The sequence below is a fragment of the Camelus bactrianus genome, chromosome 3 (genome assembly GCF_048773025.1).
Source record: "Camelus bactrianus isolate YW-2024 breed Bactrian camel chromosome 3, ASM4877302v1, whole genome shotgun sequence".
NCBI classification, from domain to species: domain Eukaryota; kingdom Metazoa; phylum Chordata; class Mammalia; order Artiodactyla; family Camelidae; genus Camelus; species Camelus bactrianus.
In genome coordinates this window covers 141,747,701-141,765,242 of record NC_133541.1, presented here as the reverse complement: position 1 = coordinate 141,765,242, position 17,542 = coordinate 141,747,701, and positions in this window count along the sequence as shown.

The window sequence follows — 17,542 nt, the reverse complement described above, 5'->3', positions numbered from 1 at the left end:
ATATAGTCAGTGGTAGTGGTTTGGAAGAGGCTGGTTTGGCCGTGTGGCATCTTCCTAGGTTTGCAGGCCTCTGTGAGTGAGCAAGAAAGCCTGATATCTGGGTACATGTCAAGGTGACCTCAGCTGAGCTGAGAGGGTGGGGCATTGGTGAAGTTTATAAAAGACTTTTCAGGGGTACTTCTGCCTACACTTGTGCAACATGGCCTGTTCATCCCCAGCACAGATTAGAGAACAACACAGTTCCCACAGGTGCTGCACAAGGCCAAACCTAAGGTGTAATGGCTTGCTGATCCTGTCATCATGTGGTAACTCAAAACCATCATCAATCCAGTAATGTGTGAATTTTCCCTGAGAAAAGTGTTTTACTGAATTCAATATAAATTCAATGTAGATTTTATAGAAATTCAATTATAGTGAAGTAGAAATCCACATATACAAATATATCCCATGCATGCAACAATAATTTTGCCATCATATGTTTCCTAACATAAACACCTATAATGTAGTTTCTTTAAAGGTTAATTGAAATGAAGAGAGAAGTAGTAAGATCTTAAGATCCTATAGAGAGACAATTTCACAGCAAAAGATATTTGGATGTATGTGGCTTATTTGGGAAGTGATGACAGGAATCCAGAGAGGTGTAGATGGCAAAAAGGGACAGTAAGACAGGGAAAATGGAAAAGTCAAGAAAGGCTAGTTATAGGACTGGTTCCCCTTCTAGGAAATGAGGTCAATCCCAAAATGGATATTCTGAAGAACTACATAGAATGGACTTCAGAAGTATCTCTTTGAAGGGCAATGTGGAGATTTATCCAACAACTCACATTTCCCATTGATTGAGAGTTTTTGTAGATGTCTTTAACACCCCTAAACTTACAGGCTGTGCTTGTGCAAAATGAGCTGCCTTTCACAGTTTAAAGAAAAGCCTGAGACAGAATAGATGAAAGGCACTCGAGGCAGGACATAGACGTAAGCTTACTGGTACCAGGAATGCTCTGCTACAGTACGTTTGAGAACAGAGGTAAGAGGATGAGCAATGAGAATTGGAAATAACTGAAGCCTAAGAATTGGGAAATAGAGTGACCGAATCTGAGTAATACTTTCAGACAAAGCCTTGTACTGAAAATAATTTAAGCTTCTGGATTAAGGAAATGTATCTTTTCAAAAGCAATAAAAATGTTAAACTAGTACTGAATGACATCATTAGGCCAAATTTCAAGGGAAAGTGGGAACTCAATGAGGTAAGTGGAGCATGGAAGGTGTTGTCAAACAAAGGAATGTGCCATCAATTTTGAAGGTGTGTGATAAGGGGACAGAATTCAAAAGCCAGAGCTCACCCAAAGAGTCTATGGGGATGCAATGTACTTGATGACCATAGTTAATAATACTGTATTACATATTTGAAAGTTGCTAAGAGAGTAGATATTAAACGTTCTCATCATAGGAAAAAATATATATAGCTATTTGTGGCAATGGATATTAACTAGACTTATTGTGATCATATGTATGAAATACATAAATATGATATATATATATAATATACCTATCTCAAATCCATGATTTTGTGCACCTGAAAGTAATATAATATTATATGCCAGTTATATCTCAATTTAAAAATAATGTAAAAATGCATGAACTAAAATATCAAAGGAGAAAAGAAGAAAAATAAAGGTAAAGGACTTAGGTTCTAATAACATGATATTAACCAATTATGAGAAATAAAAGCCATATAAAGGGATGTATAATTCTATATTCTTGCCTCTCAAGAACACTGAAGATTAATGCAATGACAACACAGTTCCATTCAACACAAAAGGTGATGAAGCTTCAATGGCAAAGTGTCTTTATTAATGAAGAAATATGTTTTGCTTGAACATTAAAAATTCCAAGCTTGAAATTCCCATAGTAGAGCCCTAGTAAAGCATTCTTGCTGCAGTTTGAGGGGCTTAAACTTTCACTTCAAAAAATAACTTCTGATCAGAATACTCCCTAATCTATATGAGGCAAATGAATAACTGTGCATTGTTTGTTTTTTTCAGCTTAAAGGGAATAGATGCTATCTCATCTCTCCTGAAAATTATCCATTATTTCACACCTCCTAGAGTCGTTAATTAGAATTCCAGCATTATTTGATAATAAAACTAGAATGGGTTTTATTATACATAAAACTATATGTTATATTAGAAAATATAATAACAGTATAATATATATTAATCACTTATTGTATTCCTGGAACTGTGTTAAACTTGCTCAATGTTAATATATTAAATGTGATCACTATACACCTTGTGTGATTCTCAATGTGATTGTGCCATTTGTCAATTCATTGACTTCCCAATTCCAAGTCTACTCTTTATTCTCTATTCTGAAAAAATACAGCTGAACTCCTCAAGTATTTTTCCTTGGCAAAGTGGCAAAGTTCAGCTTTGTCAGTAGAAAGTGTTAGGAGGACAGACAGGGTCTAGTAGGAGAACTCCTTTAGATATTGAAAGACTAAACTAGTTATTCTTAACATTTTCTGTACATAAACATCAACAGGGATGCTCTTAAAAATGCTCACAGTTGATCTTTGGACCATCACCAGAGTGTCTGATTTAACAGAGCTGGACTTGGAGCTAAGCATGAGTGTTTTTTTAAGGCCTCCTCCCCAAGTGATTTTAATTGCAAGCCAAGGATGAAAACAACTGGAGTACACCTACAAAGAAAGTGTGAACTTGAAGGGAATCTGCCTTCCCTCACTCCCAATGCATTATATTCAATGTTGATTTGATACAGTATGGAAAGGAGAGAGAAGAGAAGCAAAAAAAGATTCATGGCTATCATATTTATTTGCAGCCCGGGGTTTGTTTTAAAGTGTATGTTTTGTTATTATTCAAATATGGTGAGGCCAACAGATAAGGAGATGATTGTCATTGAAAAGACGGTTTGTTATTCACAGCTCCCAAGAGGAGAGGGCATGCCATGCCATGCCAATGTGGGGCCACACAAGAAAGTGCCAGGGTCAGTAAGGAGCAGAGTGAGCAAGGTGAAACCTGGGCAAGAGCTTTATTGTGGCTGCTGCTGGAAGGGGAAATGGAAAGGGTGAAGCAAAGTAGGCAGGGTTAAGATTGGTTAGTTTGAATAATTTCAGCAGGCTGTATGGTATGGGGGTGTCCATAGTTGACTGATATCTGATCCTCAGGTGATTAGAGCAGTTGGATAGTGGCCCAGAGTGTGAAGGCTGATAGAGGAGGTGGCTGGAATACAGCCTATTGATTGGTTGGTTTTTATACAAAAGGCAAACTTGCAAGGGAGTCCTTTACTATTTCTAAGAATTGGCTAACCCTAGATTGATCAGTCTCTTCAGGGACTGCAAAATCCCAAGATACCAAACCATTAAATACAGAAGCTAGTAAATATAGTTACAGGGTTGCACCTCTTGGATGGTCCAGGAACTCAAGCCAAAATTTTGGTGTAGGATGACTCTGGACTGGTAATATCCACAGGCACCTTAAAGAATTAAATATGAATCCTTCACAATGGAAGATAATTTTACCTTATTCATCTTACAATTCCAACAAAGAATTTTAAAAGAAATTAAATAGCAATAACAATTTAAAAATTGCCAAGCTCAAAAGGAAACAATGAGCAAACACCCCTCCAAAAAAAAAAAAAAAGAATAAAGTGACTAACAAAATTTAAATGTTGAAAATTATTGAATACAGATTACAAACTCATAAGCTTTCTCTGTTTAAACAAATAAAAGACAAACTTTAAAATATTTGCAAGTAATAGAAAATTATATAGTGACAGCAAATTTCAAAAGGAATGGAAAAGTCTTTAAATGAAAAATGGAATAGCTGAAATTAAAAACCCAAAATATATTATTAAAAGTAGATTAGAGACATCTGACAAGAGAACTGCTGTTCTGGGTGACAAGTCAGAATACAATATCCTGAGTGCAGCACAGAAGAGGAAGTAGGAGGAGAAGGAGAAGAAGATATGTAAGAGAAGTGAGGCATCTTAGAGGATAAGGCAAGAAAATCTAAACTATATGAAATGGGTGTTCCAGAACCAAATTGAGATTAATGCAGAAGCAGTTTTAAAGAAATATCAACAGCCAGAAAGAAATTAACAAAATGGCAATAATTGCATACCTATCAATAATTACTCTAAATGTAGATGGACTAAAGTCTCCAAACAGAAGACATAGAGTGACTGAACATATGAAAAACAAGATCTATGTATATGTTGTCTACAAAAGACTCACTTTGGATCAAGATACACACAGACTTAAAGTGAAGGAATGGCAAAATATATCCTATGAAAAGGGAAACAAAAAGAAAGCTGGGGTGGCAATACTTACATCAGACAAAATAGATTTAAAACAAAGACTGTAAAAAGAGACAAAGAAGAGCATTACATAATGATAAAGGGATCAATTTAACAAGAGGATGTAACAATTGTATGGGGGGAAGGTATAGTTCAAGTGGTAGAGTTCTTGCTTAGCATGCATGAGGTCCTGGGTTCAATCCCTAGGAGCTCCTCTAAAAATAGACAAAGCTAATTACCCTGCCCCCAAAATTAAATAATTAAATCATACAATAATAAATAAAATATTTTTAAAAGATGACACAAGACTTGTAAATATCTATGCATCCAACATAGGAGTACATAAATACACAAAGCAAATATTAACAGACATAAAGGGAGACAGTAAGATAATAATAGTAATGACAATAATACAATAATATTTGAGGACTTTAACACCTCACTTACATCAATGGCTAGATCACAGAAAAGCAGAAAGGAAACAATGACTTTAAACAATACTTTAGACCAGATGAACATAATAGATAAACACAGAACATTCCACCCAGAGGCAGCAGATACATATTCCTTTCAAATGCACATAAAGCATTCTACAAGATAGATCAGATGTGAGGCCACAAAACAAAACTCAATAAATTTAAGAAGAGTGAAATTATATTAAGCATCTTTTCTGATCAAAATGGTATAAAATTAGAAATCAATTATAATAAGAAAGCTGGAAAAAAAAAAGCCACAAACACATGGAGGCTAAAGATCAAGGTTCTAAAAAAGTAAATGGGTGAACAAAGAAATCAAAGAGGAAATTAAAAAATACCTTGAAACAAATTAAAATAGAAATACAGCAATCCAAAATCTATAGGACAGAGCAAAAATCATTCTAAGACAAAAATGTGTAGTTATAAAGGCCTATCTTGGGAAACAAGAAAGCAAATAAGCCATCTAAACTTACACCAAAAGAAACTAAAGCAAACAAACAAAGAAACAAAGAAAGCCCAAAGTGAGTAAAAGGAAGGAAATACTAGAACAATATGAGGGGAGGAGGAGAGAGAGAGAGAAGGGACAGAAAGTTTATTAGGAAGAAATAATGGTTGAAAACTTCCCAAATTTAGGGAGGGAAATAAACATCCATATTCATACAGCATAAAGAATCCAAAGGGAATGGATTTAAAGTCCACACGGAGACACATTATAAGCAATTGTCAAATCAAAGATGAAGAGAGACTTTACAAAGCAACATTAAAAAAATAACTTGTCACATACAAGAGAACCCATAACTATGAGAGAATTTCCTTTTCTTTTTAACATTTTTATTAATTTATAATCACTTTACAATGTTGTGTCAAATTCTAGTGTAGAGCATAATTTTTCAGTTATACATGAACATATATATATATATATATATTCATTGTCACATACCTTTTTCTGTGAGCTACCATAAGACCTTGTATATATTTCTCTGTGCTATACAGTATAATCTTGTTTATCAGTTCTACAATTTTGAAATCCCAGTCTATCCCTTCCCACCCTCCACCCCCTTGGCAACCACAAGCTTGTATTCTATGTCTATGAGTCTATTTCTGTTTTGTATTTATGCTTTGTTTTTTTTGTTTGTTTGTTTTTATTTTTAGATTCCACATATGAGCGATCTCATATGGTATTTTTCTTTCTCTTTCTGGCTTACTTCACTTAGAATGACATTCTCCAGGAACATCCATGTTGCTGCAAATGGAGTTATGTTGTTGGTTTTTATGGCTGAATAGTATTCCATTGTATAACTATACCACTTCTTCTTTATCCAGTCATCTGTTGATGGACATTTAGGCTGTTTCCATGTCTTGGCTATTGTAAATATTGCTGCTATGAACATTGGGGTGCATGTGTCATCCTGAAGTAGGGGTCCTTCTGGATATATGCCCAGGAGTGGGATTCCTGGGTCATATGGTAAGTCTATTCCTAGTCTTTTGAGGAATCTCCATACTGTTTTCCACAGTGGCTGCACCAAACTGCATTCCCACCAGCAGGGAAGGAGGGTTCCCTTTTCTTGACAGCCTCTCCAGTACTTGTCATTTGTGGATTTTTAAATTATGGCCATTCTGTAGGTGTGAAGTGATACTTGATTGTAGTTTTAATTTGCATTTCTCTAATAATTAGTGATATTGAGCATTTTTTCATGTGCCTATTGATCATTTGTATGTCTTCCTTGGAGAATTGCTTGTTTAGCTCTTCTGCCCATTTTTGGATTGGGTTTTTTTTTAAGTCATATGAGCTGCTTATATATTCTGGAGATCAAGCCTTTGTCGGTTTCATTTGCAAACATTTTCTCCCATTCCATAGGTTGTCTTTTTGTTTTACTTATGGTTTCCTCTGCTGTGCAGAAGCTTGTAAGTTTCATTAGGTCCCATTTATTTATTCTTGCTTTTACTTCTATTGCTTGAGTAGACTATTCTAGGAGAACATTCTTGAGATGTATGTCAGATAATATTTTGCCTATATTTTCTTCCAGGAGGTTTATTGTATCTTGTCTTATGTTTAAGTCTTTGATCCATTTTGAGTTTATTTTTGTGTATGGTGTAAGGGAGGGTTCTAGCTTCATTGCTTTACATGTTCTGTCCAGTTTCCTCCATACCATTTGCTGAAGAGACTGTCTTTATTCCATTGCCTCCTTTGTTGAAGATGAGTTGACCAAAAGTTTGTGGGTTCACTCATACCAGTCATTCTCAAACTCTTCCAGAAGATTGAAAAGGAGGGAATACTCCCAAACTCATTCTATGAAGCCATCATCATCAGGAAAAAGAAAGTAAAGAAACAATCCCCTTTAAAATAGCACCCAAAATAATAAAATACCTAGGAATAAATCTAACCAAGGAGGTGAAAAAATTATACAGAAAACAATAAACCACTGATGAAGAAAATTAAAGAAGACTTTAAAAAATGGAAAGATATCTCATGTTCTTGGATTGGAAGAATCAATATTGTTAAAATGGTCACACTACCCAAGGCAGTGTACAGATTTAATGCAATCCCTATCAAATTACCCAGGGCATATTTCACAGAAATAGAACAAATCATAATAAAATTATATGGAACCATCAAAGACCTAGAATTACAAAAGCATTACTGAAGAGAAAGAAAGAGGCTGGAGAAATAACCCTTCCAGACTTCAGACAATACTACAGAGCTACAGTCATCAAGACAACATTGTATTGGTACAAAAACATACATATGGACCAATGGAACAGAATAGTGGGTCCAGAAATGAGAGAATTTCTCAGCATAAATCTTATAGGCTAGAAAGGAGTAGAACGATATACTCAAAATGCTGATAGAAGAAAAACTGTAAAATAAGACTACTATATCCCACAAAATTGGTATTCAAAAGTGAAGGAGAGATAAAGACATTCTGAGACAAACAAAAGCTGAAGGAGTTCATCACCATGAAATACTAAAGGGAGTTATTCAAGTTGAAAAGAAAAGACACTAAATAGCAACAGGAAAGTATACCAAAGTATAAAACTCACTGATAAATATAAATATATAAACAAATATGGAATATTGTACACTGTGATAGTAGTGTGTAAGTCACAGTTTATTTTGGTTTAAGAGTTAAAAGAGAAAAATTTTAAAAATAAACATAATTATAAAAATTTATGAATGGATGCACAATATAAAAATATATAAAATGTGACAACAAATATAAAGTTGGAGAAGTAAAAGAGTAGAGTTTTTGTATGTGATTGAAGTCAAGTTATTGTCAGTTTAAAAAGAGACATTACTCTAAGATATTTTATGCAAGCCTCATGGTAACCACATGACATGAAAATACCAACAGAGGAGAAAAAAGAAAAAGAGAAAACAATCAAAGAGTAACAAAAATCAACAAAACACAGAGGAAGACAGCAAGAAAGGAAAAGAGTAAAAAAGAACTATAAGACAGACAAAGCTATCAACAGTTAATGTCCAGCAACAAATGAGTAGATTAAGAAAATGTGGTCTAATCATACAATGGAATATTACTCGGCTTTAAAAAGGTAAGGAATTCCCACCATTTAACACAACATTAATGAAACTGGAAGACGTTACATAAGCAAATTAAGTTGGTTACAGAGGACAAATACTGCATGATTCTACTTACATGAGGTGCCTAAAAATTGTCAAAGTCATAGATGTAGTGAATAAAATGCTGGTTGCCAGGAGCTATGAAGAGGATGAAAGGGAGATTGGTTGTTCATTAGGTTGTCAGTTGCACAAGATGTGTATGTTCTAGAGAGCTGCAGTATAGTACTATGCCTACAGTTAACAATACTGCACTACAAACTTAAAAACTTGTTAAGATATATAAAATAGATAAACAAGTTTATACTGTTTAACACAGGAAACTATATTCAGTATCTTGTAGTAACATATAAAGAAAAAGATATGAAAATTAATATATGTATTTATATATATGACTGAAACATTATTCTGTGTATCAGAAATGGATGCAACATTGTAAACTGACTAAACTTTAATAAAAATTAAATTAAAAAATGTGTGTGTGTATGTGTATACATATTATATATATAAATATATATATATAATATATATATATATAGCAGTTTGGCCCACTAAAATGTTTTTGAAGCAACAGCACTGCAGAAATAATGAACAAATGCAACACCCAGATTTTTGTTTTCAAATTTTTGTTCACTTAAAAAAATGTAGCAAACAATGTTCCTTAGAGAAATCTCAGATTGATTGCAGGTGGAGGGGAAAAACACAAAATGTGGCTATGATATAGTTTGGTGCCAGAAAACAAAAGTACACTCAAAGATTAAGGAGGTCATATCAAATATGCCAAATGGACATATCATGGGCAAGTTTGGGATAATTTTAATATCAAAAAGACTCATGACTATAAGTGATTATAATCACATAACCTAAGCCGGTATCCAGATATAACTTCAGCAATAGGAAACATAGGGAAAGAAAAACAAGATAAAAGACACCATGAGAAAATAAACATGTGGGATATTCTATATGAAAAGTAGTTTCTTTTAAAAATCAATGCTGTTTTTAAAATGAATAACAAGTTAAAAACACAAAATGATACTTCTAGTTTTATATAAACAGATATAACAAATAAATATAGGACATGATACTTGGTTTGACCCTGATTCAAAGATATAAATAAATGATACAGCTATAAAAGTATGTTAGATGCAATTGGGAAATTCAAATATTGGCTATCAGGTTATATTAGAGAATTATTAATTACCATTTTTTCCCAGTTACACTAATAACACGTTTATTTAGGAGAAGTTACTTATTCTTGTGAGATGCATGCTGAAATACTTAGGGGTATTGTGAAGTGTCATGAAACAAGTTTTAAATGGTTCATCGAAAAAAGTATGTAGAGAGAGAAAGTAAACGTGACAAAATATTAACAAATTTTAAATCTTAATGGAAGGTATATGGGTGCTCATTGCACTATCTTTTCCACTTTTCTGTATGTTTAAAATGTATCAATTTAATGTTTGGAGAGAGAAAAGAACCGTCAAAGTGTAGAAAGGCATTCTTGCAGTGTTGTTAAAAATATTATAACTCAGGGTACGATCTAAATGCACTGCAAAAATAAATCACTTAAACACATTTAGTACAGTTGGTCCAGCCACAGAATGAATTCAGTCAATCAGTGAACAGTTATCAGGCATCAATACTACCCTAAGCCCTGAGGACAGAGTGATAAAGAAAATAGAGAAGGCCTCTGCTCTCAGGGGAGAGCCAAAAACAAGCCAACAAATAAATGAACAAATTCATTACCAATAGGACTGGTGTATGGCATGAAGGAAATAATAAATGACAGAGGAGTTTCCCTAGATTGAGGGAGAGGGAAGGTTACGTTGGGGTGGCAGTATTTGAGCTGAGGCTTGAGTGACAACAAGGAACTGCCACGGGGGACACCTCTTAAATCTTCCCATCCTCACAAGGGATAGCAGAGTGTAAAGACACTGATGTGAGCATGAGGACGGCTACACAGGTGAAAAAGATGAGCACGGCTGAGGAACATGTTTGCAATTATGGTGCTGTGTGAGAAGAGGGGTCTAGAACATCTTCTCTAATAGGATACAACTCTTCAAAGATACATGTACACACAGAATGATACAATGCAAACCACCAACAGCTTGTCACTGTATTGACATCACAGGAGACCTTTCTCTTTCTCTCACTATCTGTTTTTCCCATGGTACAAATGAACATGTGACTTTTATATAGATATAGATTGATGATATAGATATAGATATAGATATAGATATAGATATAGATATAGATATAGATATAGATATTTTAAAGGCTTATGCACCCTTCTGGAGGGAAAAAAAAAAGCAGCAGAAATAGCTCAGTAACTCCCTGGCACCCTGAATGAAGTTCAATCTGGACACTTGAGAAGGACCATTCTGATCCCACCTAATCACAATCCAAGAGCTGCACACTGCCTGTCCAAAGGCGTCCACTCTTTGCAGGGAACAGCTTCATACATTTATGAAATGCTTTGCTTTCTTCCTTGACTCTAAACCTTGGGATTAGGACAGAAAATAGGGGAAACTTCTCATAAGCTACCAACAACAGAAGACTAGCTGAGCCTAAACAAACAAACAAACAAACAAAGCAATTAATTAATTTTTTTTAACATTTTTTATTGATTTATAATCATTTTACAATGTTGTGTCAAATTCCAGCGTTCAGCACAATTTTTCAGTCATACATGGACATACACACACTCATTGTCACATTTTTTTCTCTGTGAGCTACCATAACATTTTGTGTATATTACCCTGTGCTATACAGTATAATCTTGTTTATCTATTGTACAATTTTGAAATCCCAGTCTATCCCTTCCCACCCTCGGCCTCCCTGGTTAATCTTTTTAAAGTGTAGCTATGACTGATTCAGCATCCTGTTTACAGCCAAGGAGGAAAGCAACCTACCAGTTGCTCGTTAGTGGGAGCCTGATGATTGGCTGCTCAGCCACAGATATCCACAAGAGGGCAGCAGAGGAGTTTGCTTGCTCAAACACAATCCCGTATGCCCTATCCTCCAGGGCCTCCATTCTTCCCTCTTCACCCACTCTTTTAGTTCCCCCCTGAAAATGATCTCCTGCTTTTCAGCTTACTGTGGAGAATAAATCTGTTGGATCTCCAACTTCTGTAGACAATGCTCAAACCACTCATGCCACATACTCCCAACCATAAACAAACTGAGAAAGTAGCATTTAAACCTTTGTCTTCAATTAAATTGCATGGCGAATGATTTCCCCAAGTCCCAAAAGGAAAGAGGGAAACTATGCAAAAAGTCAAGAACCCTTGGCTGCTTACTCTCTGAGATTCCCCAAACTTATATCAACTTATAAACTTATTTGTGGTGATACTTTTCTTTGGTTTCAGAAAGCTAAATGGACCACTATCTTGGAAGACCTGGAGGGGTCTCAAATTACTGCTGAGTTCAGTCAGAAAGTAAGAGTTAGAGAAAAAGGGTTAGAAGCCATTCCAAGTTTTATCTTGTTAAAATCGTTTGGTCCTTTGTTCAAAATTGTAAACAACTGAAGGATGAAATGTGGCAAATTAACACCAGCAATTAGAAACTATTTGTAAAGAGCAGTCAAGGCTTGAACTGAATTACAAAAGTAGCCTTTGCTCTAGCCGCAGCTTTCTGAATGATATAAGACTTGAGCTTTATGACAGAAAAAAGTCTACTGTTAAAATGCTGAGATGCCTGAATTTCAGACATCAGCTCAGCATTGTGAGGGTAACGTTTCTAAAAAATAGAAAATTCACTATCAAATCACATGGCTTTACAACTAAAACAATTACAAAAATCTGAACAAAGACAGGACCCCAAAATATGGGCTTCCATTGAACAGAATACTTGCTGGCATTACAAAGAAAAGTTCACTGGATTTTGGACTGTCTAGACTCCAAATAGAAAGAAAAGCCCCAAAAACACACAGGAGGAATACTAACTTAGCTCTGAGGAAGCAAGCATTCTTTGACCACAGTTCCCACTAAATTCACAGGGTGAGGTTACCCTTGTGAGTTGAAGGGCACCCTACCACATTTCTCTTAAATTTTGGAGTGACATATTTCACTTTTAACACTGCTTCCTTTTCTGGCACCTTCTTCAAAGTCACCAAACTGCCAGTGGTGGGTTTTGATAATTTGTCTCATAGTTTGCCTCCCAGTCCCTCAGTATATCTATAAGATCCCTTCTGTGTCAACACAATTTTCCTCTTAGACCAACTACTCCAATAACTTCATGGATTGGGGTATTATACTTCATTGTGATACTGCAGGACTTCTTTCACAGGTCTCCTATTCATTTCTTTCACTTTTGTTACCTCTAATGGCTTTACCTGACTTCCTTAAGCTTCTCTGTCCTCTTCAACCTAGTACCAATCTTACTGTGGACTTAAGTCAATTAGTGGACAGGACTTCTCTTCTTTATAGACAAGGAATTTAACTGAAATTGGGCATGTATGAGGTGGAGAACCCCATAATAGAATGCTATGGTAAGTAGAAGTAGTTCTGTCCATGCCCACCCCCCCAAGATCCCCCAATATAACATAACACAAGAGAAACTTGATGGGTGCTAATAGTTCAAGAATTATTAGATAAGGTACTCCTGGTTCCTACTTGTATCCCATGCAACACTTTCATTCTGGCGGTTTAAAAGCCAAATGGAAAGGATACTGGCTATTCCAAGACTGGAGATTCTAACATGTTCCCCTTCAAATCTAATAGAACTCTATCCTGAGGTCTATTTAAATGTTCCCATAACTATATACTTCAACCCTCAATCCACCCTTATCAGACTTTCCCCTTCCCACTCTAGCCCTTAAACTCTCTATAATCACTCAGCTTTAGGCTTCTTTTGCCCTTCTGGGGATTTTTGGAAATGTAGGGACCCTAAAAGCAACTACCACATATGGAAAAGACTAATCGGAAACAGAGTGGATATTTTAACAACTCAAATGAATTTGAAAAATACCCAGATAGCTGCTTGGTGTCTTCCTATTCCCCATTCCAAAATTGAGTTTACAGTCACCTTGACATGTATCCAGATGTCAGGCTTCCTCCCACACTCACAGAGGCCTGCAGACCTGGGCAGATGTCACACACCAAACCAGCCTCTTCCTCACTACCACTGAGTGTATTTCATCACGTTTTGTTTCTCTTTGGCTGATCTAGGAGCTACTGGCAGTGCTATGTTGTTGGGAGTGAGACAGTTACTGGCATAGACGTGTGGATGCATGGCTTGGGGACCAGGCAGGAACCCATGTGGATGATGTATAGACACATGGACAGTACACAGATTCCTTTTCTGCATCTCTGCTCCAAGACAATGAGGATAGTTAGACACTTTAACCCAAATGGCACTAGAAGCAGACACTCAGCCTGAGATTCTGGACTTGGACCATTTTACTTGGCTTGTAAGACAATGATACATATATGAGCTGATGACAACCTCTGGTATATCGTAGCACCACATTTACTTAAACCAGGATGACTTCCCATTGTCCACCTTTGTAAACAATGTCTTACTGGAACATAGTTATGCCCATTTGTTTACCTATTGCATGGGTGCTTTCACTGAATAGTTGTGACAGAGAACCTATATCTCAAAAAGCCTAAAATATTTACTACCTGGCCTTTTATGAAGAAGTTCCCATAGACACGGAGAATGCTGAGGAAGGTGGAGAAGAGGAGGAAGGAGAAGTACTCCCTATACCCTCACAGTCTGGCTTCCTTGGACATCTCCCTGCTGCACTTCTCATCTTTCCCTTATAGACTGCTCCATTTTCTTTCTCACAAATGTGTGCACCCAGTCACTTTCTTATCTGACCAAATACATCCCTTTGGAACTGGTCCAATTGGCTAAATTCCTGTGGAAAGAGGGTATCTATGTTAGGAGAGGGTCCATGTGTTAGGGAAGTACAGGCATGCTGAGCAAAATGCCAATAGTGAGCATCTCCAGATAATACAATGAAGGGTTGTTCATTTCCATCTTTAATCTTTATTTTCTAATTATGATAAAAGATATTCATTTAACTAAACATATATAATTATGGAACAGATGTAAAATGTTAAAAGCCCTTTACTAACAAAAATACCCAGGAATCCCCGCCAAGAGGAAAATGTTTGAATTATACTTGTTGTATACAGCCTTGCTTACATTTGTGCCATGGATTTTCTATTTTTCTTGTTTGCCAAGGAAACTTAAGCCGCCTTTGGCAACTTTACAGGGGGGGAGAGATGTATCAAGAAGGGGGGCTATGAAGGCCTTCCAGTGCAGGGCAGCCCACAGAAAGCGGTGGCATGTGTTAAGATGTGACTATTAAATAGCTTTCTCTAATCTCCTCTCACCATGAAATACACACCCATATTCGTACTGTAATCAGTGGATCTAGCATGACTCTGCTAAATGAAAAACAGCATGAATTACTTTTGCTTTCAGCTTTAGTTTTATTACCATCATACTAGATGGACCAAGAAAAGATGAACCTCCTCACTCTTTTTTAGCTTTCATGAAGGAGAGTCAGACTGGTAGGAGGAGTTAGTGAGCAAGGTGTGAGAGGCACTGAGAACTGTTCTTGTATCCCCAGTGTGTGGAGCAGGTATGTCCTTGTCTTTTACATGCAGTACAAAATTGATTTCTTTTCTGATTTTATTGAAATAGAGTCGATTTACAATGCTGTCTTAGTTTCTTGTGTACAACACAGTGATTGATATATATATATATATATTCTTTCTCATTATAGGTTATTACAAGATGCTGAATATAGTTCAATAGGACTTTGTTGCTTATCTATTCTGTATGTAGTAGTTAGCAAGATTGATTTCAGATTCAAAGTGACACCTGAGGAAGGGCAAGTAGCCTGCTGTCTGGCATGCAGGGGTCTGTGGCTGGCTTTAGTTCAAAGGAAGCTCAGCTTCTCTGTATGGACCAGTAGCAGCTGCAAAGTGACAGCCAGACACACTGTGTCCCCCTCGATGTGCTGCTCCTTGAGAGAGTCCTCCTGGGAGCCTGCCTGTCTTGCTCTGTCAAGGTCTCTGGGCTGGCGTTAGAATTCAGAGAATAAGACAATCCCTGGCAAGGAGGTTATAGGGAACTGTCATCTATAGAGATTGTTTCTTTTTAATGTTTCTATTAGTCAATTTAAGAAAGCTCACAGTGAGAGCTCTGTAAATCTCTATGTAGCGATAAATTTAGTCCCCTCACCCCTGATCTTTATTAGTTAAACTTTACGATCACATCAAAACTATCTTTCTCTTTCTGTCTCTCTGGCTTCCTCTTCCTCCCTCTCATTCTCTCTCTTCCCCTGTCCCCCAACCCCCGCCCCCTCATTTGTGGGTTTGTTTTTCATAAGAACATTGGAATCATTTGTAGCATGTTTTATACATACACAACCTAGGTTTAACAATCCCTTTGGGTGATTATTTTTTCTGTAGATCACATTTTGAAAACCAACCTGGAACAGGATTGAATAGCTGCAGTTTGTTAATTTGATGTTAAAAATTATGTGGCTTATTCACAGCTAAGAAATCACAGGTCTGTTTCTTTAAAACATTTTTTATTGAGTTATAGTCATTTTACAATGTTGTGCCAATTCCACTGTAAAGCACAATTTTTCAATTATATATGGACATACATACATTCATTGTCACACATTTCACTGTGAGGTACCACAAGATCTTGTATATATTTCCCTGTGCTATACAGTATAATCTTGTTTATCTATTCTACATATGCCTGTCAGTATCTACAAGTTTTGAACTCCCAGTCTGTCCCTCCCCCCGCCCTGCCCTCTTGGCAACCACAAGTTTGTATTCTATGTCTATGAGTCAGTTTCTGTTTTGTATTTATATTCATTTTAAAATTTTTTGAGATTCCACATATGAGAGATCTCATATGGTAATTTTCTTTCTCTTTCTGGCTTACTTCACTTAGAATGACATTCTCCAGGAGCATCCATATTGCTGCAAATGGCGTTATGTTGTCGGTTTTTATGGCTGAATAGTATTCCATTGTACAAATATACCACTTCTTCTTCATCAAGTCATCTGTTGATGGACATTTAGGCTGTTGACATCTCTTGGCTATTGTAAATAGTGCTGCTATGAACATTGGGGTGCAGGTGTCTTTTTGAAGTAGGGTTCCTTCTTGATAGAGGCCCAGGAGTGGGATCACTGGGTCATATGTTATGTCTATTCCTAGTCTTTTGAGGAATCTCCATACTGTTTTCCACAGTGGCTGCACCAAACTGCATTCCCACCAGCAGTGTAAGAGGGTTCCCTTTTCTCCACAGCCTCTCCAGCATTTGTCATTTGTGGACATTTGAATGATGGCCATTCTGGCTATTGTGAGGTGATACCTCACTGTAGTTTTGATTTGCATTTCTCTGATAATTAGTGATATTGAGCATTTTTTTCTTGTTCCTATTGATCATTTGTATGTCTTCCTTGGAGAATTGCTTGTTTAGATCTTCTGCCCATTTTTGAATTGGGCTGTTGGTTTTTTCTTATTATGTCGTATGAACTACTTACATATTCTGGAGATCAAGCCTTTGTTGGTTTCAGCATTTGCAAAAATTTTTTCCCATTCCTTATATTTTTGTTTTGTTTTACTTATGGTTTCCTTTGCTGTGCAGAAGCTTGTAAGCTTAGTTAGGCCCCATTTGTTTATTCTTGCTTTTAATTATACTACTTGGGTAGACTGCCCTAGGAGAACATTTTTGAGCTGTATGTCAGATAATGTTTTACCTATGTTTTCTTCTAGGAGATTTATTGTATCTTGTGTTATGTTTAAACATTTGATCCATTTTGAGTTTATTTTTGTGTATGGTGTAAGGGAATGTTCTAGCTTCATTGATTTACATGCTGCTGTCCAGTTTTCCCAAAATCATTTGCTGAATAGACTATCTTTATTCCATTGTATATTCTTGCCTCCTTTGTCGAAGATTAGTTGACCAAGAGCCTGTGGGTTCATTTCTGGGCTTTCTATTCTATTCCACAGACCTGGTTTTTATAAAGTTGTTTCTCTCACATTTTCCTGCAGCTTCCTTTAACTTTTCCATTTAAAGAGGGGGACTGGACAACTCTGGTCATTATAATGTAGCTGTTAGAGGATCCTGTTTTACCTTTGTATTCTTTTCTCCCACAATGAAGAATCAGACAAAAGGAGATGGTACAGGAGCAGT